This window comes from Pseudophryne corroboree, chromosome 6, assembly GCF_028390025.1.
Source record: "Pseudophryne corroboree isolate aPseCor3 chromosome 6, aPseCor3.hap2, whole genome shotgun sequence".
Taxonomy (NCBI): Eukaryota; Metazoa; Chordata; class Amphibia; order Anura; family Myobatrachidae; genus Pseudophryne; species Pseudophryne corroboree.
The window spans coordinates 834,415,342-834,440,847 of NC_086449.1; positions in this window are offsets into that span (position 1 = coordinate 834,415,342).

Below are 25,506 nucleotides of genomic sequence, written 5' to 3' on the forward strand. Positions count from 1 at the left end.
AGGCCGTCCCACTTGGCTAGAATCAGCCTCTGGAGGGGGCGAGAATGGAATTGAGCATACTCCACCATGTCGAATGCTGACACCATGAGGCCCAGCACCTGCATCGCCGAATGTATCGACACTTGCGGGCGAGAAAGGAAGCAACGAATCCTGTCCTGAAGCTTCAGGACTTTCTCCTGAGACAAGAACAACCGCTGGTTGTGAGTGTCCAATAGCGCTCCCAGGTGCACCATGCTCTGAGCAGGGACCAGGGAGGATTTCTTCCAGTTGATGAGCCACCCGTGGGCTTGTAGAAACCGGACCGTCATATCCAGATGACATAGGAGAAGTTCTGGGGAATTTGCCAGGATTAACAAGTCGTCCAGATACGGCAGTATCCTGACCCCTTGACGGCGGAGTACCACCATCATCACCGCCATAACTTTGGTGAAGACTCACGGAGCCGTAGTTAAACCAAAAGGTAACGCCCGAAACTGGTAATGGAGGTTGCCAATCACAAACCACAGGTATTGCTGATGTGACACTGCTATAGGAATATCCAGGTAAGCATCCTGTATGTCCAGGGAGACCATGTAGTCCCCAGGTTCCAAGGCCAGAACTATAGAGCGAAGGGTTTCCATACGGAACTTGGAAACCTTCACAAATTTGTTCAATGCCTTGAGGTTGAGAATGGGCCGGGAGGACCCATTCGGTTTCGGGACTAGAAACAGCGGAGAATAGTACCCCCGGCCCCTCTGAGCAAGAGGCACCTGTACTACGACTCCTGTATCCAGGAGGGTCTGTACCACCGAATGTAGAGTATTTGCCTTTGTCTGGTCCAACGGGACGTCTGTCCGGCAAAATCGATGAGGGGGTCGGTTTTTGAAGGCTATGGTGTAACCTCGAGTGACGACTTCCCGTACCCAGGCATCTGAAGTGGTCTTCAACCATTCCTGGGTATACCCTAGAAGCCGCCCCCCCTCCCTGGGATCCCCCAGGGGAAGTCCCGCCCCATCATGCGGCAGGCTTATCGGTCTTGGAAGCTGGCTGACGGGCAGCTCAGGCTCTTTTGGGCTTCGGCTTACCGGGTTTGGAAGTGCGGGCCTGCTTGTTGTATGCCTGACCTTTTGCTTTACCTGAAGGACGAAAGGGGCAAAAGGAAGTACCTTTAGCCTTCGACACAGAAGGAGCGGTACTTGGCAGACAGGCAGTTTTGGCAGTAGCCAAGTCAGCCACTATCTTATTTAAGTCCTCCCCAAACAGAATATCTCCCTTGAAAGGGAGTACCTCCAGGGTTTTTCTAGAGTCCAGATCCACAGACCAGGATCTCAGCCACAATATCCGGCGAGCCAGGACTGACATAGTAGAGGCCTTGGCCGCTAGGATACCGGCATCAGAAGCCGCCTCTTTAATATAGTGAGAAGCTGTGACAATATATAACAAGCATTGTCTAGCATGGTCAGAAGAGATTTCAGCTTCTAACTCTAGGGCCCACGCTTCAATAGCCTCTGCAGCCCATGTTGCTGCAATAGTGGGCCTTTGTGCAGCACCCGTGAGGGTGTAAATCGCTTTCAGACAACCCTCCACACGTTTATCCATAGGCTCTTTTAGAGATGTGACGGTAGTGACAGGTAGAGCTGAGGAAACCACCATCCTAGCCACATGTGAGTCTACTGGAGGAGGCGTTTCCCAATTCTTAGACAGCTCTGGCGCGAGGGGATATCGAGCCAGCATCTTCTTTTGAGGCACAAACTTCTTACCCGGGTTTTCCCAGGGTTCCTGACGTATATCCACTACGTGGTCAGAGTGAGGTAAAACTTGTTTAACCACCTTCTGACGCTTGAACCTATCTGGTTTCTTAGGAGGGGCGGATGGTTTGGGATCATCCTTAATCTGTAAAATTAACTTAATAGCCTCCAAAAGATCAGGAACATCCACATGTGAACTACCCTCCCCATCAGCAGTATCTGTGTCAGAATCTGTGGGGTCAGTGTAAGCGCCATCTTCATCAGACGAGGTGTCAGTGACAGCAGTGGATTGTGAGGAGATAAGAGCTCGCTTAGAGGACCCCTTGGTCTTAGGCGAGTGAGGGTCAGACTTTTTAGTAGTCAAGGACTGGTTCAACTTCTTCAATTGAGCAGACAAATTATCCGCCCACGGCGGGATAGCTGCGGGGACCACATACGGTTGCACCGGCATAGGAGGTCCCATAGGGGGTGTTAGTTTAGTAACTAGCTTATGTAGAAGCGTGGAGAAAGTAGCCCACGGTGGGTCATTATGGACCCCCGTTGCCACAGTCCCACTGGGGGCAAGGAGCCCCCAGAACCAGAGCCCACAGCTGCTATAGTCTCCTCATAGGGATCTGTGGCTTCAGCAACACCGGCAGTGTGTTCAGCCCCAGAACCGTTACCCTCAGATGCAGACATGATATAACTTTCAGTATCAGGTAACACCGTACAATTGGCAGCAGCACAATACCTCTTACCCAAACCCCTGTGCAGTGTAGTCAGCACCAGCAGAGATACAGGAGATATATGGTGATTAAAATCACAGAGAAAAATACGTATTAGAGTATATCTTGTGAAAATCCTATATAATGATAAAACCTGACGCACCAAGCCCCCTCAGGTTATAGAATATAGGGATAGCAAGTTGAGTGAGAGACACGAAATGGAAACCACTCAGCAAGCTAATGCACACACAGTCACAGTTATACAATGCAGAGGTTATTACTAACAATAATACTGCACTGGACCAGCTTATATATATAGCTATGTAGTCAATAGATATAACACTGCACAGTAAGAACTGGATGTATATCACAGGGTACTTCATACATGCCGACATTCTGGCTGCTCTCTGCGGGAGAGAGCAGCCAGGTCGGCTCAGCAGGGGGGCAGGGGAGGGCTGTGACGTGGGGAGGAGGTGGAGGAGGTGGGACGGGGGTGGAGCAGGGGCGGGATGGGGGCGGAGTTACCATGGCACGTCATTTAAGCCATGCCCCCTGCTCTGTAATGCCGCGATCCCCGGCATTACACTGCAGGGGGCGTGGCTATGATGACGCGATTCAGCAAGAATCGCGTCATCAACTGCCCGGACCACCCACTTTACACACTAAGTGGGCGGACGGGCAGGGGGACCCCTGATTCCGGGAGACTTGCCTGCTCTTCCGGGGGACCGAGAGGGCCACCCGATTTTCGGGAGCCTCCCGGCCATTCCGGGAGAGTAAGCAAGTATGGGGTACTTGTACCAGAGAACCCTGACTAAATGCACTCTTTCTTAACTAATACTGTCTAATTTACATGTAGAATACTTAAGTGTCATGTAAAGTCACAGAGCTGACAACCAGGCGGCTTTACACAGGAGGATTTGCCCAAGCAGTCCCAGGAACAGTGTAGCTGAGAGAAATGGCGCCCAGACACTGACAGGGAGTGAGGGAGAGACAGATATGCAGCTCCAGGGCAGGAACATTTGCTGGAAATGGCGCCCTGGGGCTGGGGGAGGGGCTTCAGGTCTAAGCCTTATCCCCCTGCTGGCAAAACCACCGGGTACTGCGGGCTACACATAAAAAGGTTTTAAGGGAAAACCTGACCTGCGCCCATGCCCTGGTGATCTAGTGGGATCGCCTGTACTTCCACAGTGTCCACCGCCAGCGCGCGCGGCCCGCCTCCCACCGACCGCACTGGATCGCGATAAAGTGTGGTCCCGAAGCGCGGCCACGCGATCCCGGAGAGCCCCCTTCGTGTGTGCCTGACAAGAAGAAAACCGGAGCCTCCTGCTGTAGTTACCCGGCAACCAGGACTCGGGAGTGTACAGCGCCGCTGGGGAGAGATGGCGCTGCAGCAGTGAATGTCACCAGACATGTACACACTGCTACAGCCCTTGAAGTCTTCACTTTCTTCTCAAAAAAGCTCTTCTTAGGGCTGCCTAGAGCAGCCCCTCTGTTATGTGCCTGCTATCTGCGGCACCAACTCCAAAACTGAGCTCTTGTGCAGGGAGGCGGGGTTATAGAGGAGGCGGCGCTGTGCATTCTGGGAACAGTCAAAGCTTTTGAGCCTGTTGGTGCCTCGGATCAAGATCCTACTCTACACCCCTATGTCTTTCCTTGTGGAGCCCAGTGTACCCCGCAGCAGAAATGGGGACACTTGCCTGCCGTATTGTGTAAAATGGGGACTCTTGCCTGTTGTAATGTGTAAAATGGGGACTCTTGCCTGCCGTACTGTGTAAAATGGGGACTCTTGCATGCCGCAATGTGTAAAATGGGGACACTTGCCTGTGTAATATGTAAAATGGGGACTCTTGCCTGTGTAATATGTAAAATGGGGGCACTTTCCTACGTAATGTGTAAAATGGGGATTTAATGTATCATGGGCATTGCGGTGTATGGCATAATATATATAGATTTTTTTTTTCCTGTGGTGGCCGTGACCTGTGCAAGGTCAAAAACTGGGGTGTAAGGTAGTCTTTTCAGATGAGGCCACGCCCATCTTAATGAGGGTACGCCCATTTTAATGAGGCCACGCCCCCTTACTGGGAGCGCGTGCATGCTTTTTCTTTCTATATCTTTTTTTTTTATGTCAATGGGGGGGGGGGGGGGGGGCGCATTTTTAAATCTCGTAATGGGAGCCAAATTGGCTAGAAACAGCCCTGTAAATGTTCCACCCTAGACCAGCCTTAACCAGCCTGTGACTCTAGCTGCCTGACAAAGCAAGCTGGGACTTGTAGTACCACCACAGCTGGAAAGCCCAGTGCTCCCTCTAGACTCACAGGTACATTGGGCCTAATTCAGACCTGATCGCTCGCTAGGTTTTTTTGCAGTGCTGCGTACAGATAGTCGCCGCCCACCGGGGAGTGTATTTTGGCTGTGCAAATGTGCGAATGCATGTGTAGCCCTGAATTTACTCAGCTGCTGTGATCACTTCAGCCTGTCCGGGCCCGGAATTGACGTCAGACACCCGCCCTGCGAACGCTTGGACACGCTTGCGTTTCCCCAACCACTCCCAGAAAACGGTCAGTTGCCACCCACAAATGCTTCTTCCTGTCAATCACCTTGCAATAGGCTGTGCGAATGGATTCTTCGTAAAACCCATCGCACAGCAAAGATCCGCTTTGTATCTGTGCGACGCGCCTGCGCATTGCGGTGCATACGCACGTGCAGTAGTTACCTTATCGCAGCGCTGCAAAAAACGCTAGCGAGCGATCAGTCTGAATTACCCCCATGTGCACTGCAGGAGGGGCAGTGGAGCTGGCACTGGACACTGCACATGCCAGTGCCCTGCTGATCACTGCATCGGTGCAGGCTAATGGTAAATCTGCCACTGGCTGATGCTGTGCAGTAGGGTCAGGTGCGGGGGGGGGGGGGGGGGGTGATAGAATAAAATTTGGAGTTGGGTTCGAGAGAGAACTTGGAAGTCTTGAGTCTGTTTTTGAAGATTTCTAGAGACAGGGCCTCTCAGACTCGTCTAGTCAGAGGCACAAAGCTTGAGCCCCACCCAGGAAGGATCAGGCCTAATCTCAAGATCCCCCACCCAGGAAGGGTCAGGTCTAATTTCCAGAGCCCCCACCCAGGAAGGGCCGGGCCTAATCGGCAGTGCTCCCTGCCCAGGATGAACCGGCCTAATCTCCAGTGCCCCCACCCAGGAAGGGCCATGTCTAATCTCCAGTGCCCCCACCCAGGAAGGGCCGTGTCTAATCTCCAGTGCCCCCACCCAGGAAGGGCCGGGTCTATTCTCTAGTGCCCCCACCCAGGAAGGGCCGGGTCTATTCTCCAGTGCCCCCGCCCAGGAAGGGCCGGGTCTAATCTAATCTCCAGTGCCCCCGCCCAGGAAAGGCCGAATCTAATCTCCAGTGCCCCCACCCAGGAAGGACCGGGTCTAATCTCCAGTGCCCCCGCCCAGGAAGGGCCGGGTCTAATCTCCAGTGCCCCCGCCCAGGAAGGGCCGGGTCTAATCTCCAATGCCCCCGCCCAGGAAGGGCCGGGTCTAATCTCCAGTGCCCCCGCCCAGGAAGGGCCGGGTCTAATCTCCAGTGCCCCCGCCCAGGAAGGGCCGGGTCTAATCTCCAATGCCCCCGCCCAGGAAGGGCCGGGTCTAATCTCCAGTGCCCCCACCCAGGAAGGGCCGGGTCTAATCTCCAGTGCCCCCACCCAGGAAGGGCCGGGTCTAATCTCCAGTGCCCCCACCCAGGAAGGGCTGGATTAGACCTTTACAGTCCTTAAACTCGTATACTCTTATACTGTATATCTATTTCAAAATATAAACAATAATAAACCATAAAAAAAATGTTATTTTCGGAATGAAGCAAAACTTCAACTTTATATTTGAAAAGTTTTCTCCTACTTTTTCTAATTGCAAAGTCTTTGATCATGTTACACAGCTACTTATATACTTAGTATTAGCCTTCTAATGTTGTTGTATTCCCAAGAACAAGGTATATCATTAACCTCTATTAGTACTATTTTATTGTGTAAATATAGTGCATGAATATATATATATAATGTTTTCATGTATTGCGGGAACTCCTTTTTGTGGATCCTGGTCTAGCTGCACCATATGGTCCATGGTAAATCCGGCAATGGAAAATATCTGCGGTGCCCCATTCTCTTGAAGCCCTAAGCACGTGCTTATTTTGCTTAATGGTTATTTCGGCCCTGGATAAGTGGAGTCGGTCTATATCCAGTCCATTTACATATACGTGCTGTGCGGCAGATGGGACACTTCCATGAACGGCACGGTGTTATGTTAAGCATGTAACAATATACTGCAATCATGTAGTGTGTACGGTGATGCGATATACAGTATCATTACATCACATCGCCGCATTGCGCCATTGTTGAGTTGTGTATCCAGCTTTAGAGGGGGAGAAAGCGGAGGAATTCAGAGGAATAAAGGAGAGATAGTGCCGCAGACATCTGGTCCTGGATAAAGGAGCACCAAGTACCAAGGGGGGAAAGTTGACACACTTCATACAATGTGACACCCGTAATACACACCTGTCCTTGTGTGTAACATCTGTGATGGGTTCCTCATCACTGTGCGATTCCCACGCTGCCACACACTGTCTGATACATATATATAGAAACACAATTATTCAAAGGCCATTCACTAAGCAAAGGATAAATCCTACAATGTGTAACTGAATATCCTGCAGTACTAGTCATATATCTTACTTTCTCTAACGTCCTAGTGGATGCTGGGGACTCCGTAAGGACCATGGGGAATAGACGGGCTCCGCTGGAGACAGGGCACTTTAAGAAAGAATTAGGAATACTGGTGTGCACTGGCTCCTCCCTCTATGTCCCTCCTCCAGACCTCAGTTTGAATCTGTGCCCGGACGAGCTGGGTGCACTTTAGTGAGCTCTCCTGAGCTTGCTGAATAGAAAGTATTTTGTTAGGTTTTTTTATTTTAAGAGAGATCTGCTGGCAACAGACTCTCTGCTACGTGGGACTGAGGGGAGAGAAGCAGACCTACTCACTGTGGATAGGTCGTGCTTCTTAGGCTACTGGACACCATTAGCTCCAGAGGGATCGAACACAGGAACGCACCCTTGGTCATCCGATCCCAGAGCCGCGCCGCCGTCCCCCTCGCAGAGCCAGAAGCCGGCGTGAGAAGCAAGAAGACTTCGAAAGCGGCGGCAGAAGACTCCAGTCTTCATATGAGGTAGCGCACAGCACTGCAGCTGTGCGCCATTGCTCCCACATTAAACCCGCACACTCCGGTCACTGTAGGGTGCAGGGCGGAGGGGGGGGGGGGGGCGCCCTGGGCAGCAATTAAGTACCTCTTGGCATAAAAGAGCATATATACAGTTGGGCACTGTATATATGCATGAGCCTCCACCATTATTTTACACAAAATCGCGGGGCAGAAGCACTCATCAGCGCCATTTTCTCTCCACAGCTCCGCTGAGAGGAAGCTCCCCAGGCTCTCCCCTGCAGAATCACGGTAGAAAGAGGGTAAAAAGAGAGGGGGGGCACATAAATTTAGCGCAAAATCAGTGTATACAGCAGCTACTGGGTAAACCCTAAGTTGCTGTGTAATTCCTGGGTCATATAGCGCTGGGGTTTGTGCTGGCATACTCTCTCTCTCTGTCTCTCCAAAGGGCCTTGTGGGGGTTCTGTCCTCAAATAGAGCATCCCCTGTGTGTGTGGTGTGTCGGTACGCTTGTGTCGACATGTTTGACGAGGAAGGCTATGTGGAAGCAGAGCAGGTACAGATGAATGTGGTATCGCCGCCGACTGCGCCGACACCCGATTGGATGGATATGTGGAAGCTTTTAAATGATAATGTTAATTCCTTGCATAAAAGGTTGGATAAAGCTGCAGCCTTGGGACAGTCAGGGTCTCAACCCATGCCTGACCCTACAACGCAGGGGCCGTCAGGGTCTCAGAAGCGTCCACTATCCCAAATAGTTGACACAGATGTCGACACGGATTCTGACTCCAGTGTCGAAGGCGATGATGCAAAGTTGCAGCCTAAAATGGCTAAAGCCATCCGCTACATGATTATAGCAATGAAGGATGTTTTACACATCTCAGAGGAAAACCCAGTCCCTGACAAGAGGGTTTATATGTTTGGGGGAAAAAGGCATGAGGTGACCTTTCCCCCTTCGCATGAGTTAAATGAGTTATGTGAAAAGGCTTGGGAATCTCCAGATAGGAAAGTGCAGATTTCCAAACGGATGCTTATGGCGTATCCTTTCCCGCCAACGGACAGGTTACGCTGGGAATCCACCCCTAGGGTAGACAAAGCTTTGACACGCTTATCTAAGAAGGTAGCCCTGCTGTCACAGGATACGGCCAACCTAAAGGATCCTGCGGATAGAAAGCAGGAAGGTATTCTGAAGTCCATTTATACACATTCAGGTACTCTGCTAAGGCCGGCAATTGCGTCGGCCTGGATGTGTAGTGCTGTCGCAGCATGGACAGATACTTTATCTGAGGAACTTGATACCTTGGACAAGGATACTATAGTACTGACCCTGGGGCATATAAAAGACGCTGTCCTATATATGAGAGATGCCCAGAGAGATATTACCCTACAGGGCTCTAGAATAAATGCAATGTCGATTTCGGCCAGAAGGGTCCTGTGGACTCGGCAATGGACAGGTGATGCCGACTCAAAACGGCACATGGAGGTTTTACCTTATAAGGGTGAGGAATTGTTTGGGGACGGTCTCTCGGACCTAGTTTCCACAGCTACGGCTGGGAAGTCAATTTTTTTGCCATATATTCCCTCACAACCCAAGAAAGCACCGTATTACCAAATGCAGTCCTTTCGATCGCAAAGAGGCAAGAAAGTCCGAGGTGCGTCCTTTCTTGCCAGAGGCAGGGGTAGAGGAAAGAAGCTGCACAATACAGCTAGTTCCCAGGAACAGAAGTCCTCCCCGGCTTCCACTAAATCCACCGCATGACGCTGGGGCTCCACAGGTGGAGCCAGGATCGGTGGGGGCGCTTCTCCGACATTTCAGCCACCAGTGGGTTCGCTCCCAGGTGGATCCCTGGGCTATACAGATTGTATCTCAGGGATACAAGCTGGAATTCGAAGTGATGCCTCCTCACCGTTACCTCAAATCGGCCCTGCCAGCTTCCCCCTTGGAGAGGGAAATAGTGTTAGCGGCAATTCACAAATTATATCTCCAGCAGGTGGTGGTGAAGGTTCCCCTCCTTCAACAGGGAAGGGGTTACTATTCCACAATGTTTGTGGTACCGAAACCGGACGGTTCGGTCAGACCCATTTTGAATTTAAAATCCCTGAACATTTACCTGAAAAGGTTCAAGTTCAAGATGGAATCGCTCAGAGCGGTCATTGCAAGCCTGGAAGAGGGGGATTTTATGGTGTCTCTGGACATAAAGGATGCTTACCTGCATGTCCCCATTTATCCACCTCATCAGGAGTACCTCAGATTCGTGGTACAGGATTGTCATTACCAATTCCAGACGTTGCCGTTTGGTCTCTCCACGGCACCGAGAATATTTACCAAGGTAATGGCGGAGACGATGGTGCTCCTGCGAAAGCAAGGAGTCACAATTATCCCATACTTGGACGATCTCCTCATAAAGGCGAGGTCCAGAGAGCAGTTACTGATCAGCGTAGCACGCTCTCGGGAAGTGTTACAACAGCACGGCTGGATTCTGAATATTCCAAAGTCGCAGCTGATTCCTACGACGAGTCTGCCCTTCCTGGGCATGATTCTGGACACAGACCAGAAGAAGGTTTTTCTCCCGACGGAGAAGGCTCAGGAACTCATGACACTGGTCAGAGACCTCTTAAAGCCAAAACGGGTGTCGGTGCATCACTGCACGCGAGTCCTGGGGAAGATGGTGGCATCATACGAGGCCATTCCCTTCGGCAGGTTCCATGCGAGGACCTTTCAATGGGATCTGTTGGACAAATGGTCCGGATCACATCTACAGATGCATCGGCTGATCACCCTATCCCCCAGGGCCAGGGTGTCTCTTCTGTGGTGGCTGCAGAGTGCTCACCTTCTCGAGGGTCGCAGATTCGGCATTCAGGACTGGGTCCTGGTGACCACGGATGCAAGCCTCCGAGGGTGGGGGGCAGTCACACAGGGAAGAAATTTCCAGGGTCTGTGGTCAAGTCAGGAGACTTGCCTTCACATCAATATCCTGGAACTAAGGGCCATATCCAACGCCCTAAGTCAAGCGGAAACCCTGCTTCGCGACCAATCGGTGCTGATTCAATCAGACAACATCACCGCAGTGGCTCATGTAAACCGCCAAGGCGGCACAAGGAGCAGGGTGGCGATGGCGGAAGCAACCAGGATTCTTCGCTGGGCAGAGAATCACGTGAGAGCACTGTCAGCAGTGTTCATTCCGGGAGTGGACAACTGGGAAGCAGACTTCCTCAGCCGGCACGACCTCCACCCGGGAGAGTGGGGACTTCATCAAGAAGTTTTCGCGCAGATTGCCAGTCGGTGGGAGCGGCCACAGGTGGACATGATGGCATCCCACCTCAACAAAAAACTACAGAGGTATTGCGACCCTCAGGCAATAGCTGTAGACGTACTAGTGACACCGTGGGTGTTCCAGTCGGTTTATGTGTTTCCTCCTCTTCCTCTCATACCCAAGGTACTGAGAATCATAAGAAAAAGAGGAGTGAGAACAATACTAATTGTTCCGGATTGGCCAAGAAGGACTTGGTATCCAGAGCTGCAAGAAATGCTTACAGAGTTCCAAGACTTACCGCGGCTGCGTTTGACGGCATGGCGGTTGAACGCCGGATCCTAGCAGAAAAAGGGATACCGGATGAGGTTATTCCTACGCTAATAAAGGCTAGGAAAGATGTAACGGCTAAACATTATCACTGTATATGGCGAAAATATGTTGCTTGGTGTGAGACCAGGAATGCCCCTACAGAGGAATTCCAGCTGGGCCGTTTCCTTCACTTCCTACAGTCGGGAGTGACTTTGGGCCTAAAATTGGGTCCATTAAGGTCCAGATTTTGGCCCTATCAATTTTCTTTCAAAAAGAACTGGCTTCTCTGCCTGAAGTTCAGACGTTTGTAAAGGGAGTGCTGCATATTCAGCCCCCGTTTGTGCCTCCAGTGGCACCTTGGGATCTTAACGTGGTGTTGAGTTTCCTGAAATCACACTGGTTTGAGCCACTTAAAACCGTGGAGTTAAAATATCTCACGTGGAAGGTGGTCATGCTATTAGCCTTGGCTTCGGCGAGGCTTGTGTCAGAATTGGCGGCTTTGTCACATAAAAGCCCCTATCTGGTTTTCCATATGGATAGGGCAGAATTGCGGACTCGTCCGCAATTTCTGCCAAAAGTGGTGTCATCTTTTCATATGAACCAACCTATTGTGGTGCCTGTGGCTACTCGTGACTTGGAGGATTCCGAGTTACTGGATGTAGTCAGGGCTTTGAAGGTTTATGTCGCCAGAACGGCTAGAGTCAGGAAAACTGAGTCGCTGTTTATCCTGTATGCATCCAACAAGCTGGGTGCTCCTGCTTCAAAGCAAACTATTGCTCGCTGGATCTTTAACACGATTCAGCAGGCTCATTCTGCGGCTGGCTTGCCGCCTCCAAAATCAGTAAAAGCCCATTCCACAAGGAAGGTGGGCTCTTCTTGGGCGGCTGCCCGAGGGGTATCGGCATTACAGCTTTGCCGAGCGGCTACTTGGTCGGGTTCAAACACCTTTGCAAAGTTCTACAAGTTTGATACCCTGGCTGAGGAGGACCTTGAGTTTGCTCATTCGGTGCTGCAGAGTCATCCGCACTCTCCCGCCCGTTTGGGTGCTTTGGTATAATCCCCATGGTCCTTACGGAGTCCCCAGCATCCACTAGGACGTTAGAGAAAATAAGATTTTACTTACCGGTTAATCTATTTCTCGTAGTCCGTAGTGGATGCTGGGCGCCCGTCCCAAGTGCGGACTTCTTCTGCAATACTTGTATATAGTTATTGCTTAAATAAGGGTTATTTTATGGTTGCATCAGGTTTATCTGATGCTCTGTTGTTGTTCATACTGTTAACTGGGTAAGTTTATCACGAGTTATACGGTGTGATTGGTATGGCTGGTATGAGTCTTGCCCTGGATTCCAAAATCCTTTCCTTGTACTGTCAGCTCTTCCGGGCACAGTTTCCTTAACTGAGGTCTGGAGGAGGGACATAGAGGGAGGAGCCAGTGCACACCAGTATTCCTAATTCTTTCTTAAAGTGCCCTGTCTCCAGCGGAGCCCGTCTATTCCCCATGGTCCTTACGGAGTCCCCAGCATCCACTACGGACTACGAGAAATAGATTTACCGGTAAGTAAAATCTTATTATTCATATATCTTACTATTCATATATCCTGCTATTCATATATCCTGCTATTCATATATCTTACTATTCATATATCCTGCTATTCATATATCCTTTGGCTTTTGACACAGTTCCACATCGCAGATTGCTAAATAAACTTGAAAGTTTGGGATTGGATATTAGGATTATTGAATGGATAAGATCTTGGTTGAAGGATAGAAAACAGAGAGTTGTGGTAAATGGAGTGCATTCACAGGAGGGAAATGTTACCAGTGGAGTACCCCAGGGATCTGTACTTGGACCAGTGCTTTTTAATATCTTTATTGGTGAAATTGCAAATGGCATTAAAGGGAAAGTATGCCTTTTTGCAGATGACACAAAGGTATGCAACAGGGTAGACACACCAGGTGGGGTAAAACAAATGATTGAGGATCTAGGTAAACTAGAGGAATGGTCAAGAGTCTGGCAATTACAGTTTAATGCCAAAAAGTGCAAAATCATGCACTTGGGTCTCAAAAATCCTAAAGCTAAATACAGTATTAATGGCACTATACTGGAAACTACTGAGGAGGAAAGGGATCTAGGAGTCACTATTTCAGGTGACATAAAGGATAAATATAGTATTAATGGCAATATACTGGAAACTACTGAGGAGGAAAGGGATCTAGGAGTCACTATTTCAGGTGACTTAAAGGATAAATACAGTATTAATGGCACTATACTGGGAACTACTGAGGAGGAAAGGGATCTAGGAGTCACTATCTCAGGTGACATAAAGGATAAATATAGTATTAATGGCACTATACTGGAAACTACTGAGGAGGAAAGAGATCTAGGAGTCACTATTTCAGGTGACTTAAAGGATAAATACAGTATTAATGGCACTATACTGGGAACTATTGAGGAGGAAAGGGATCTAGGAGTCACTATTTCAGATGACTTAAAGGATAAATACAGTATTAATGGCACTATACTGGAAACTACTGAGGAGGAAAGGGATCTAGGAGTCACTATTTTAGATGACTTAAAGGCAGGTAAGCAATGTAACAAGGCAATGAGGAAGGCTAGTCAGATGCTTGGCTGCATTGGGAGAGGAATCAGCAGCAGAAAGAAAGAAGTAATAATGCCACTGTATAGGTCATTGGTACGGCCTCATCTAGAATACTGTATTCAGTTCTGGAGGCCATATCTTCAAAAGGATATTAATACACTAGGTGCTTCATCGCGCCCTACGGGCGCTCTTCACACCGTCGGAAGGGGCTACGCCCCTTTAACCCCTGCACGCCTTTCTGGGATTCAATATATGGAGTATTCCCTGCATTCCTAGTTTTGTTAGTGTTTGAATATTGCACAATGAAAGGCCTTCCGATGGTGAAGGGGGCGTAGTCCCTTGCAACAGGAAGGGGTTTGGGGAGTGGGGACCGCGGATGGGGGAGGGGGTATGAAGGCGCTGTGGGTGGGGTAGGAGCAGGGGTGTCGCAGGTGGGGGATGGCAGCTGCAGGGCTGTTGCGGATGGAGGAGGGGTTCCGAAGGCGCTGCAGATGGGGAAGGGGTGGGTGCGGGTGTGCAGTGGATGGGGGAGGTGTCCAGGGGGCGCGGTGGGTGGGGGAGGGGTGGATGCGGGGGTAACGTGGGTGGGGAAGTGGCGGGTGCGGTGCTGTTGCGAATGGTGTAGGCGATGCGGATTGGGAAGGGCCTGCTGCGTGGGTGGGGTAGGGGATCCAAAGGTGCAGCGGGCGGGGGAGAGCCAGATGCGGGGTGTGGCGGATGGGGGAGGGGGTCCGGAGGTGATGTAGGTGGTGGAGGGGCGGGTGGCATAGGGGGTCTGGAGGCGCCGCGGGTGGGTACCGGGGGGGCGTTGTGTGTGGGGGAGGGGCAGGTGGGGGAGGGGCAGATGCTGGGCTGGATGGGGGAGGGGTTCCAGAGGTACTGCGGGTGGGAAAAGGTGTGGCGGGTGGGTAGGAGGTGTGGAGGCGTTGCGGGTGGGAGAGGGTGGGGTGCAGTGAATGGGGTTAGGGGTCCGGAGGAGGGAGGGTCCGTGTGTGTTGAGGTGTGGGGTCCGTAGGCGCTGTGGGTGGGGGTGCCACGGGTGGTGGAGGGACAGGTGTGTGGATTTGTGGTGGATGGGGGAGGGGGTCTGGAGGTGCTGCAGGTGGTGGAGGGGTGTGTGCGCGGGTGGGATAGGGGGTGGGTGCGGGGGTGCAGCGGATGGTGGAGGTGGTCCGGGAGTGTGGGAGAGGTGAGGTGCTGTGGGTGGGGGAGAGGCGGGTGAGGGGCTGTTGCGGATGAGGGAGGGGTTCCGGAGGCGCTGCAGGGTGGAAGGGTGCAGGTGTTGCGGGTGAGGTAGGGGGCCTGGAGGCGCTGCGGGTGGGGGTGCGGTGGATGGGGAGGGGCTGCAGGTGGTGGAGGAGCGGGTGGTGTAGGAGGTCCGGAGGTGCAGTGGGTGGTGGAGGGGTGGGTGCTGAGGGTGGGGTAGTGGGTCCGAAGGTGTTGCGGTTGCTGGAGAGGTGGGGGTGTAGGGGATGGGTCAGTGGGTGCAGCGGATGGGGGAGGGGTGAGTGCGGGGGTTCAGCGGATGGGGAGGGGGTCAGGGGATGCGGGAGGGGTGGGGGTGCTGTGGGTGGGGGAGGCGGGGGAGGGGCTGTTGCGGATGGGGGAGGGGTTCCGGAGGCGCTGCTGGTGGAGAAGGGTGCAGGTGTTGCGGGTGAGGTAGGGGGCCTGGAGGCGCTGCGGGTGGGGGAGGGAGGGAGGGGGGTGAGGGTGCGGTGGATCGGGAGGGGCTGTAGGTGGTGGAGGAGCAGGTGGTGTAGGGGGTCCGCAGGTGGAGTGGTTGGTGGTGGGGTGAGTGCTGCGGGTGGGGTAGTGCGACCGAAAGTGTTGCGGTTGCTGGAGGGGTGGGGGTGCAGGGGATGGGTCCAGGGGTTCAGCGGATGGGGGAGGGGCTGCTGCAGATGGGGGAGGGGTTAGGAAGACACTGCGGGTGGGGTAGGGGGTCCGAAGGCGCAGTGGGTGGGGGTGCCACGGGTGGTGGAGGGGCAGGTGCGGGGGTTTGCGGGGGATGGGGAGGGGTCCAGGGGCGCTGCAGGTGGTGGAGGGGCAGATATCAGTGCACATAGTCTCTGTGGTAGTTAGTGAGGGTTGGTGATGGTGTGAGAGGGGTGAAGGCCAGTACACAGACAGGCAGTTAGAGAGCAGGATGATGGTGACAGGGCATAGTGACGGGGAGTACTTAGCAGATATAGGGGTGGGCTACAGGTGTGATGTCACAGTGTGTGTACCTTTGCTCTCATGTGTGAGGTATGTGAGGTATATGTGAGGTATATGTGAGGTATGTGTGAGGTAAGGATGTGCGGGTCGTGGTGGCCACTAACCTCCTGGCTGCTGCTGTGAGATGGTGACTGCAGAGGGAGGGAGCTCAGACCCAGCAGCAATGGGTCGTGGTCAGCATTTCTTCCTGGGCCCGTTCCGCCGCACAGTGTCCGCCCCGTCTGACGGGCGTCATTCCTCCATCCTGCATGGCAGCGTCAGCTGCTGTGATCGCGGAGCATAGGTAAGCGTCCAGAGCCCTGTGGGCGGGCAGGCATGGTGTTTCCCTGGAGAGGTGCGGCGCGCGTCCTTAGGCTGCAGACGGAGGGAGCTCCGGCCCAGCAGCAATGTTGATTAGTGCGTGTCCCGTCCTGGCGCTGTCCCGCTGCACATGCTCCGCACCGCTTGCCGCTGAGCATGGCAGCCCTTGTCTGTATGCTGCAGATGCTGATCTAGCGGTGCCTGAGCTAGCGCCCTCTCCCTGGGGTATGGGTGTCAGGCGGCAGGTATGGTGTGTAGGTGGGAGAGGAGCTGCGGGCGGCGACTCGCTGCCTGCAAGTACCCTCCATATCAGCGCTGTTCCCCTCCCTGCAGATAGTGTCAGTGGCCGTGGTGTACTTTTGCTACTGGTGGCCAGGGCCGGTGCTAGGGTGTTCGGCGCCCCCCTGCAAACTATGAATTTTGCGCCCTCCCATATTCCTTTGTTGTGCATCGGGAAAAGTGGTGTGGTCTCACAACTAAGGGGCATGGCCACACAATAGTACCCCCATTTAAAATTACGCCACAATGTAGCACAATCTTATTCATCTTATACGTAATGCCCCACCCGTAGTAGTAGCGTCCTTATACGTAATGCCCCACCCGTAGTAGTAGCGTCCATATACGTAATGCCCCCCCAATAGTAGTAGTGTCCTTATACATAAAGCCCCCCCAGTAGTAGTAGCAGTTATATGTAATGCCCCCCCAGTAGTAGTAGCAGTTATATGTAATGCCCCCCCCAGTAGTAGTAGCATCCTTATACGTAATGCCCCACCCGTAGTAGTAGCGTCCTTATACGTAATGCCCCACCCGTAGTAGTAGCGTCCTTATACGTAATGCCCCACCCGTAGTAGTAGCGTCCTTATACGTAATGCCCCACCCGTAATAGTAGCGTCCATATACGTAATGCCCCCCCTATAGTAGTAGTGTCCTTATACATAATGCCCCCCCAGTAGTAGTAGCAGTTATATGTAATGCCCCCCCAGTAGTAGTAGCATCCTTATACGTAATGCCCCACCCGTAGTAGTAGCGTCCTTATACGTAATGCCCCTCCAGTAGTAGTAGCATCCTTATACGTAATGCCCCCCCAGTAGTAGTAGCATCCTTATACGTAATGCCCCCCCAGTAGTAGTAGCGTTCTTATACATAATGCCCCCCCAATAGTAGTAGTGTCCTTATACATAATGCCCCCCCGTAGTAGTAGCATCCTTATACGTAATGCCCCCCAGTAGTAGTAGCAGTTATATGTAATGCCTCCCAACAGTAATAGTAGCGTCCTTATACGTAATGCCACCCCTGTAGTAGTAGCATCCTTATACATAATGCCCCCCCAGTAGTAGTAGCATCCTTATACATAATGTGCCCCCAGTAGTAGTACCGTCCTTATACATAATGCCCCCCCAGTAGTAGTAGCATCCTTACATGTAATGCCCTCCCAGTAGTAGCGTCCTTATATGTAATGCCCCCCAGTATTAGTAGCCTCCTTATACGTAATGCCCCCCTATAGTAGTAGCGTCCTTATATGTAATGCCCCCCCATAGTAGTAGCGTCCTTACACGTAATGCCCCCCCATAGTAGTAGCGTCCTTATACGTAATGCCCCCCCTATAGTAGTAGCGTCCTTATACGTAATGCCCCCCCTATAGTAGTAGCGTCCTTATACGTAATGCCCCCCCTATAGTAGTAGCGTCCTTATACGTAATGCCCCCCCCTATATTAGTAGCGTCCTTATACGTAATGCCCCCCCTATAGTAGTAGCGTCCTAATACGTAATGCCCCCCCTATATTAGTAGCGTCCTTATACGTAATGCCCCCCCTATATTAGTAGCGTCCTTGCATGTAATGGCCCCCCCAGCAGTGGCGTCCATAAAGTGCGCACACACAGACATACCTCACACACACAATTCACACATATATCCAAACACACACACCCCACCATATATACACACACACACACACCCCCACTACACACACACACACACACACACACACACACACACACACACACACACCCCACTACACACACACACGCACACACACACGCACACACACACACACCCACACTATGGCCCTCATTCCGAGTTGTTCGCTCGGTAAATTTCATCGCATCGCTGCGATTTTCCGCTTAGTGCGCATGCGCAATGTCCGCACTGCGACTGCGCCAAGTAAATTTGCTATGAAGTTAGGATTTTTACTCACGGCTTTTTCTTCGCTCAGGCGATCGTAGTGTGATTGACAGGAAATGGGTGTTTCTGGGCGGAAACAGGCCGTTTTATGGGCGTGTGGGAAAAAACGCTACCGTTTCCGGAAAAAACGCAGGAGTGGCCGGAGAAACGGAGGAGTGTCTGGGCGAACGCTGGGAGTGTTTGTGACGTCAAACCAGGAACGACAAGCACTGAACTGATCGCAGATGCCGAGTAAGTCTGAAGCTACTCAGAAACTGCTACGAGGTGTGTAATCGCAATATTGCGAATACTTCGGTCGCAATTTTAAGATGCTAAGATTCACTCCCAGTAGGCGGCGGCTTAGCGTGAGCAACTCTGCTAAAATCGCCTTGCGAGCGAACAACTCGGAATGACCTCCTATATACACACACGCACACACATTTCTCTCTCACCCTCCACTTACCAAGTCTGGCTGGCCGTCACTGCAATGCTGATTCCACCACTGTTCAGCTGTCTGGTCCCGTGTAGCTCCGCCCCTCTAGTCCGTGTAGCTCCTCCCCTCGTGACGCCGTAGCTCCGCCCCCTTTTCGGGACCCGCACTGCACAGCACACAGCCCGCTGTCACAGGTGATTGGGGGAGGGGGGAGGACAGGCACAGCAGCCGGCAGCTAGTGGCCATCCTCACCGCCTATACTGTAAGGTAGGGTCTTGCACCTGACTGCTGCTGGGTATGGGGTAGCTCCCTGCAGCAGATGCAGTTGACTCCGCCCAGCTCTGTGACTCCGCCCAGCGGTACGGGCACAGAGTCACAGATTAAGGCAATATTAATACATTAGAAACTGTACAAAGGAGGGCAACTAAAATGGTGCATGGCCTACATCACAAAACATACCCAGAAAGACTAAGAAATCTCAATATGTATAGTTTGGAGCAGAGAAGGGAAAGGGGGGACATGATAGAAACTTTCAAATATATGAAGGGTTTTAACAAAGTCCAGGAGGGAAACATTCTCCAAATGAAGAGAAGCAAAAGGACATGAGGACATGCACTGAGACTGGAGGGGGGGAGGTTTCAGGGGAAATTTGCGGAAAAATTATTTCACAGAAAGGGTAGTGGACAAGTGGAATAGCCTCCCATCAGAGGTGGTAGAGGCTAAGACAGTAGAGCAATTTAAACATGCATGGGATAGACATAAGGATATCCTTACAAAGAAATAAGGATCAAATAAGGTTAAAGATAAAAAATAATATAAAAAAAAAAAAAAAAGGGGCAGACTAGATGGGCCAAGTGGTTCTTATCTGCCGACAAATTCTATGTTTCTATGTTTCTATCCTGCTATTCATATACCTTACTATTCATATATCCTGCTATTCATATATCCTGCTATTCATATATCTTACTATTCATATATCCTGCTATTCATATATCCTGCTATTCATATATCTTACTATTCATATATCCTGCTATTCATATATCCTGCTATTCATATATCCTGCTATTCATATATCCTGCTATTCATTTTCATATTAGACCTCAGAGCTGTTTTATACAGTAATAATACATTTTAGTTTTTTTACTGATTCACAGGTGTTATCTTTCCATTTTCTTTTTATATTTATTGTATGTGTAGCTTGGAAAGTGACTCTGCCCTATTTTATTAGCTATTACCATAGTACTGATTTACACATTCGTACTGTAGTTTTTATTTACTTATCTAGAGACTGCCAGAGGATGCTAATTACCGCTTCCTCATCCTGTGTCTCTGTGGCTGTGTTCCTGTGTCTCTGTGTTCCTGTGTCTCTGTGTTCCTGTGTCTCTGTGTCTGTGTTCCTGTGTCTCTGTGTTCCTATGTCTCTGTGTTCCTGTGTCTCTGTGTTCCTGTGTCTCTGTGTTCCTGTGTCTGTGTTCCTATGTCTCTGTGGCTGTGTTCCTGTGTCTCTGTGGCTGTGTTCCTGTGTCTCTGTGTTCCTGTGTTCCTGTGTCTGTGTTCCTATGTCTCTGTGGCTGTGTTCCTGTGTCTGTGTTCCTATGTCTCTGTGGCTGTTTTCCTGTGTCTCTGTGGCTGTGTTCCTGTGTCTGTGTTCCTATGTCTCTGTGGCTGTTTTCCTGTGTCTCTGTGGCTGTGTTCCTGTGTCTCTGTGTCTGTGTTCCTGTGTCTCTGTGTTCCTGTGTCTCTGTGTTCCTGTGTCTGTGTTCCTGTGTCTCTGTGGCTTTGTTCCTGTGTCTCTGTGTTCCTGTGTCTGTGTTCCTGTGTCTCTGTGGCTTTGTTCCTGTGTCTCTGTGTTCCTGTGTCTCTGTGTTCCTGTGTCTCTGTGGCTTTGTTCCTGTGTCTCTGTGTTCCTGTGTCTCTGTGTTCCTGTGTCTGTGTTCCTATGTCTCTGTGTTCCTGTGTCTCTGTGTTCCTGTGTCTGTGTTCCTATGTCTCTGTGGCTGTGTTCCTGTGTCTCTGTGTTCCTGTGTCTCTGTGGCTTTGTTCCTGTGTCTGTGTTCCTATGTCTCTGTGGCTGTGTTCCTGTGTCTCTGTGTTCCTGTGTCTCTGTGGCTTTGTTCCTGTGTCTCTGTGTTCCTGTGTCTCTGTGGCTTTGTTCCTGTGTCTCTGTGTTCCTGTGTCTGTGTTCCTATGTCTCTGTGTTCCTGTGTCTCTGTGTTCCTGTGTCTGTGTTCCTATGTCTCTGTGTTCCTGTGTCTCTGTGTTCCTGTGTCTCTGTGGCTTTATCCTGTGTCTCTGTGTTCCTGTGTCTCTGTGGCTTTGTTCCTGTGTCTCTGTGTTCCTGTGTCTCTGTGTTCCTGTGTCTGTGTTCCTATGTCTCTGTGTTCCTGTGTCTCTGTGTTCCTGTGTCTGTGTTCCTATGTCTCTGTGTTCCTGTGTCTCTGTGTTCCTGTGTCTCTGTGTTCCTGTGTCTCTGTGTTCCTGTGTCTGTGTTCCTATGTCTCTGTGTTCCTGTGTCTCTGTGTTCCTGTGTCTGTGTTCCTATGTCTCTGTGTTCCTGTGTCTCTGTGTTCCTGTGTCTCTGTGGCTTTGTTCCTGTGTCTCTGTGTTCCTGTGTCTCTGTGGCTTTGTTCCTGTGTCTCTGTGTTCCTGTGTCTCTGTGTTCCTGTGTCTGTGTTCCTATGTCTCTGTGTTCCTGTGTCTCTGTGTTCCTGTGTCTGTGTTCCTATGTCTCTGTGGCTGTGTTCCTGTGTCTCTGTGTTCCTGTGTCTCTGTGGCTTTGTTCCTGTGTCTGTGTTCCTATGTCTCTGTGGCTGTGTTCCTGTGTCTCTGTGTTCCTGTGTCTCTGTGGCTTTGTTCCTGTGTCTCTGTGTTCCTGTGTCTCTGTGGCTTTGTTCCTGTGTCTCTGTGTTCCTGTGTCTCTGTGTTCCTGTGTCTGTGTTCCTATGTCTCTGTGTTCCTGTGTCTCTGTGTTCCTGTGTCTGTGTTTCTATGTCTCTGTGTTCCTGTGTCTCTGTGTTCCTGTGTCTCTGTGGCTTTGTTCCTCTGTCTCTGTTCCTATGTCTCTGTGTCTGTGTTCCTGTGTCTCTATGACTGTGTTCCTGTGTCTCTATGACTGTGTTCCTGTGTCTCTATGGCTGTGTTCCTCTGTCTCTGTTCCTATGTCTCTGTGTTCCTGTGTCTCTGTGTTCCTGTGTCTGTGTTCCTATGTCTCTGTGTTCCTGTGTCTCTGTGTTCCTGTGTCTCTGTGGCTTTGTTCCTGTGTCTCTGTGTTCCTGTGTCTCTGTGTTCCTGTGTCTGTGTTCCTATGTCTCTGTGTTCCTGTGTCTCTGTGTTCCTGTGTCTGTGTTCCTATGTCTCTGTGTTCCTGTGTCTCTGTGTTCCTGTGTCTCTGTGGCTTTGTTCCTCTGTCTCTGTTCCTATGTCTCTGTGTCTGTGTTCCTGTGTCTCTATGACTGTGTTCCTGTGTCTCTATGACTGTGTTCCTGTGTCTCTATGGCTGTGTTCCTCTGTCTCTGTTCCTATGTCTCTGTGTTCCTGTGTCTCTGTGTTCCTGTGTCTGTGTTCCTATGTCTCTGTGTTCCTGTGTCTCTGTGTTCCTGTGTCTCTGTGGCTTTGTTCCTGTGTCTATGTGTTCCTGTGTCTCTGAGTTCCTGTGTTTCTGTGGCTGTGTTCCTGTGCTCCTGTGTATCTGTGGCTTTGTTCCTGTGTCTGTGTTCCAATGTCTCTGTGTTCCTGTGTCTCTGTGTTCCTGTGTCTCTGTAGCTTTGTTCCTATGTCTGTGTTCCTATGTCTCTGTGGCTGTGTTCCTGTGTCTCTGTGTTCCTGTGTCTCTGTGGCTTTGTTCCTGTGTCTCTGTGTTCCTGTGTCTCTGTGTTCCTGTGTCTCTGTGGCTTTGTTCCTGTGTCTCTGTGTTCCTGTGTCTCTGTGTTCCTGTGTCTGTGTTCCTATGTCTCTGTGTTCCTGTGTCTCTGTGTTCCTGTGTCTCTGTGTTCCTGTGTCTGTGTTCCTATGTCTCTGTGTTCCTGTGCCTGTGTTCCTATGTCTTTGTGTTCCTGTGTCTCTGTGTTCCTGTGTCTCTGTGGCTTTGTTCCTGTGTCTCTGTGTTCCTGTGTCTCTGTGTTCCTGTGTCTCTGTGGCTGTGTTCCTGTGTCTCTGTGTTCCTGTGTCTCTGTGTTCCTGTGTATCTGTGGCTTTGTTCCTGTGTCTGTGTTCCTATGTCTCTGTGTTCCTGTGTCTCTGTAGCTTTGTTCCTATGTCTGTGTTCCTATGTCTCTGTGGCTGTGTTCCTGTGTCTCTGTGTTCCTGTGTCTCTGTGGCTTTGTTCCTGTGTCTGTGTTCCTATGTCTATGTGTTCCTGTGTCTCTGTGTTCCTGTGTCTCTGTGGCTTTGTTCCTGTGTCTCTGTGTTCCTGTGTCTCTGTGGCTTTGTTCCTGTGTCTGTGTTCCTATGTCTCTGTGGCTGCATTCCTGTGTCTCTGTGTTCCTGTGTCTCTGTGGCTGTGTTCCTGTGTCTCTGTGACTGCATTCCCGTGTCTCTGTTCCTGTGTCTCTGTGTTGCTGTGTCTCTGTGACTGCATTCCCGTGTCTCTGTTCCTGTGTCTCTGTGTTGCTGTGTCTCTGTGACTGCATTCCCGTGTCTCTGTTCCTGTGTCTCTGTGTTCCTATGTCTCTGTGACTGTGTTCCTATGTCTCTGTATCTGTTTTCCTATGTCTCTCTGTCCCTATGTCTCTGTGTCTGTGTTCCTGTGTCTCTGTGTCTGTGTTCCTGTGTCTCTGTGTCTGTGTTCCTGTGTCTGTGTTCCTGTGTCTGTGTTCCTGTGGCTCTGTTCCTGTGTCTGTGTTCCTATGTCTCTGTGGCTGTGTTCTTTTGTCTCTGTGTTCCTATGTATCTGTGTCTGTGTTCTTCTGTCTCTGTGTTCCTATGTATCTGTGTCTGTGTTCCTGTGTCTCTGTGTCCCTATGTCTATGTGGCTGTGTTCTTGTGTCTCTGTGTCTTTTTTTCCTGTGTCTCTGTGTCTGTGTTCCTATGTCTCTGTGGCTGTGTTCTTTTGTCTCTGTGTCTGTGTTCCTGTGTCTCTGTGTTCCTATGTCTCTGTGTCTGTTGGCCTGTGTCTATGTGGCTGTGTTCTTTTGTCTCTGTGTCTGTGTTCCTATGTCTCTGTGTCTGTGTTCCTGTCTCTGTGTCTGTTGCCCTGTGTCTATGTGGCTGTGTTCTTTTGTCTCTGTATCTGTGTTCCTATGTCTCTGTGTCTGTGTTCCTGTCTCTGTGTCTGTTGGCCTGTGTCTCTGTGGCTGTGTTCCTATGTCTCTGTGTCTGTGTTCCTATGTCTCTGTGTCTGTGTTCCTATGTCTCTGTGTCTGTGTTCCTGTGTCTCTGTGTCTGTGTCCCTATGTCTCTGTGTCTGTGTTCCTATGTCTCTGTGTCTGTGTTCCTGTGTCTCTGTGTCTGTGTCCCTATGTCTCTGTGTCTGTGTTCCTATGTCTCTGTGTCTGTGTTCCTGTGTCTCTGTGTCTGTATCCCTATGTCTCTGTGTCTGTGTTCCTATGTCTCTGTGTCTGTGTTCCTGTGTCTCTGTGTCTGTGTCCCTATGTCTCTGTGTCTGTGTCCCTATGTCTCTGTGTCTGTGTTCCTGTGTCTCTGTGTCTGTGTCCCTATGTCTCTGTGTCTGTGTTTCTATGTCTCTGTGTCTGTGTTCCTATGTCTCTGTGTCTGTGTTCCTGTGTCTCTGTGGCTGTGTTCCTATGTCTCTGTGTCTGTGTTCCTATGTCTCTGTGTCTGTGTTCCTGTGTCTCTGTGTCTGTGTCCCTATGTCTCTGTGTCTGTGTTCCTATGTCTCTGTGTCTGTGTTCCTATGTCTCTGTGTCCCTATGTCTCTTTGTCTGTTTTCCTGTGTCTCTTTGTCTGTTTTCCTGTGTCTCTTTGTCTGTGTTCCTGTGTCTCTGTGTCCCTATGTCTCTGTGGCTGTGTTCCTGTGTCTCTGTGTCTATGTGGCTGTGTTCTTGTGTCTCTGTGTCTTTTTTTCCTGTGTCTATGTGTCTGTGTTCCTATGTCTCTGTGGCTGTGTTCTTTTGTCTCTGTGTCTGTGTTCCTGTGTCTCTGTGTTCCTATGTCTCTGTGTCTGTTGGCCTGTGTCTATGTGGCTGTGTTCTTTTGTCTCTGTGTCTGTGTTCCTATGTCTCTGTGTCTGTGTTCCTATGTCTCTGTGTCTGTTGGCCTGTGTCTATGTGGCTGTGTTCCTGTGTCTCTGTGGCTGTGTTCCTATGTCTCTGTGTCTGTGTTCCTATGTCTCTGTGTCTGTGTTCCTATGTCTCTGTGTCTGTGTTCCTGTGTCTCTGTGTCTGTGTCCCTATGTCTCTGTGTCTGTGTTCCTATGTCTCTGTGTCTGTGTTCCTGTGTCTCTGTGTCTGTGTCCCTATGTCTCTGTGTCTGTGTTCCTATGTCTCTGTGTCTGTGTTCCTGTGTCTCTGTGTCTGTGTCCCTATGTCTCTGTGTCTGTGTTCCTATGTCTCTGTGTCTGTGTTCCTGTGTCTCTGTGTCTGTGTCCCTATGTCTCTGTGTCTGTGTTCCTATGTCTCTGTGTCTGTGTTCCTGTGTCTCTGTGTC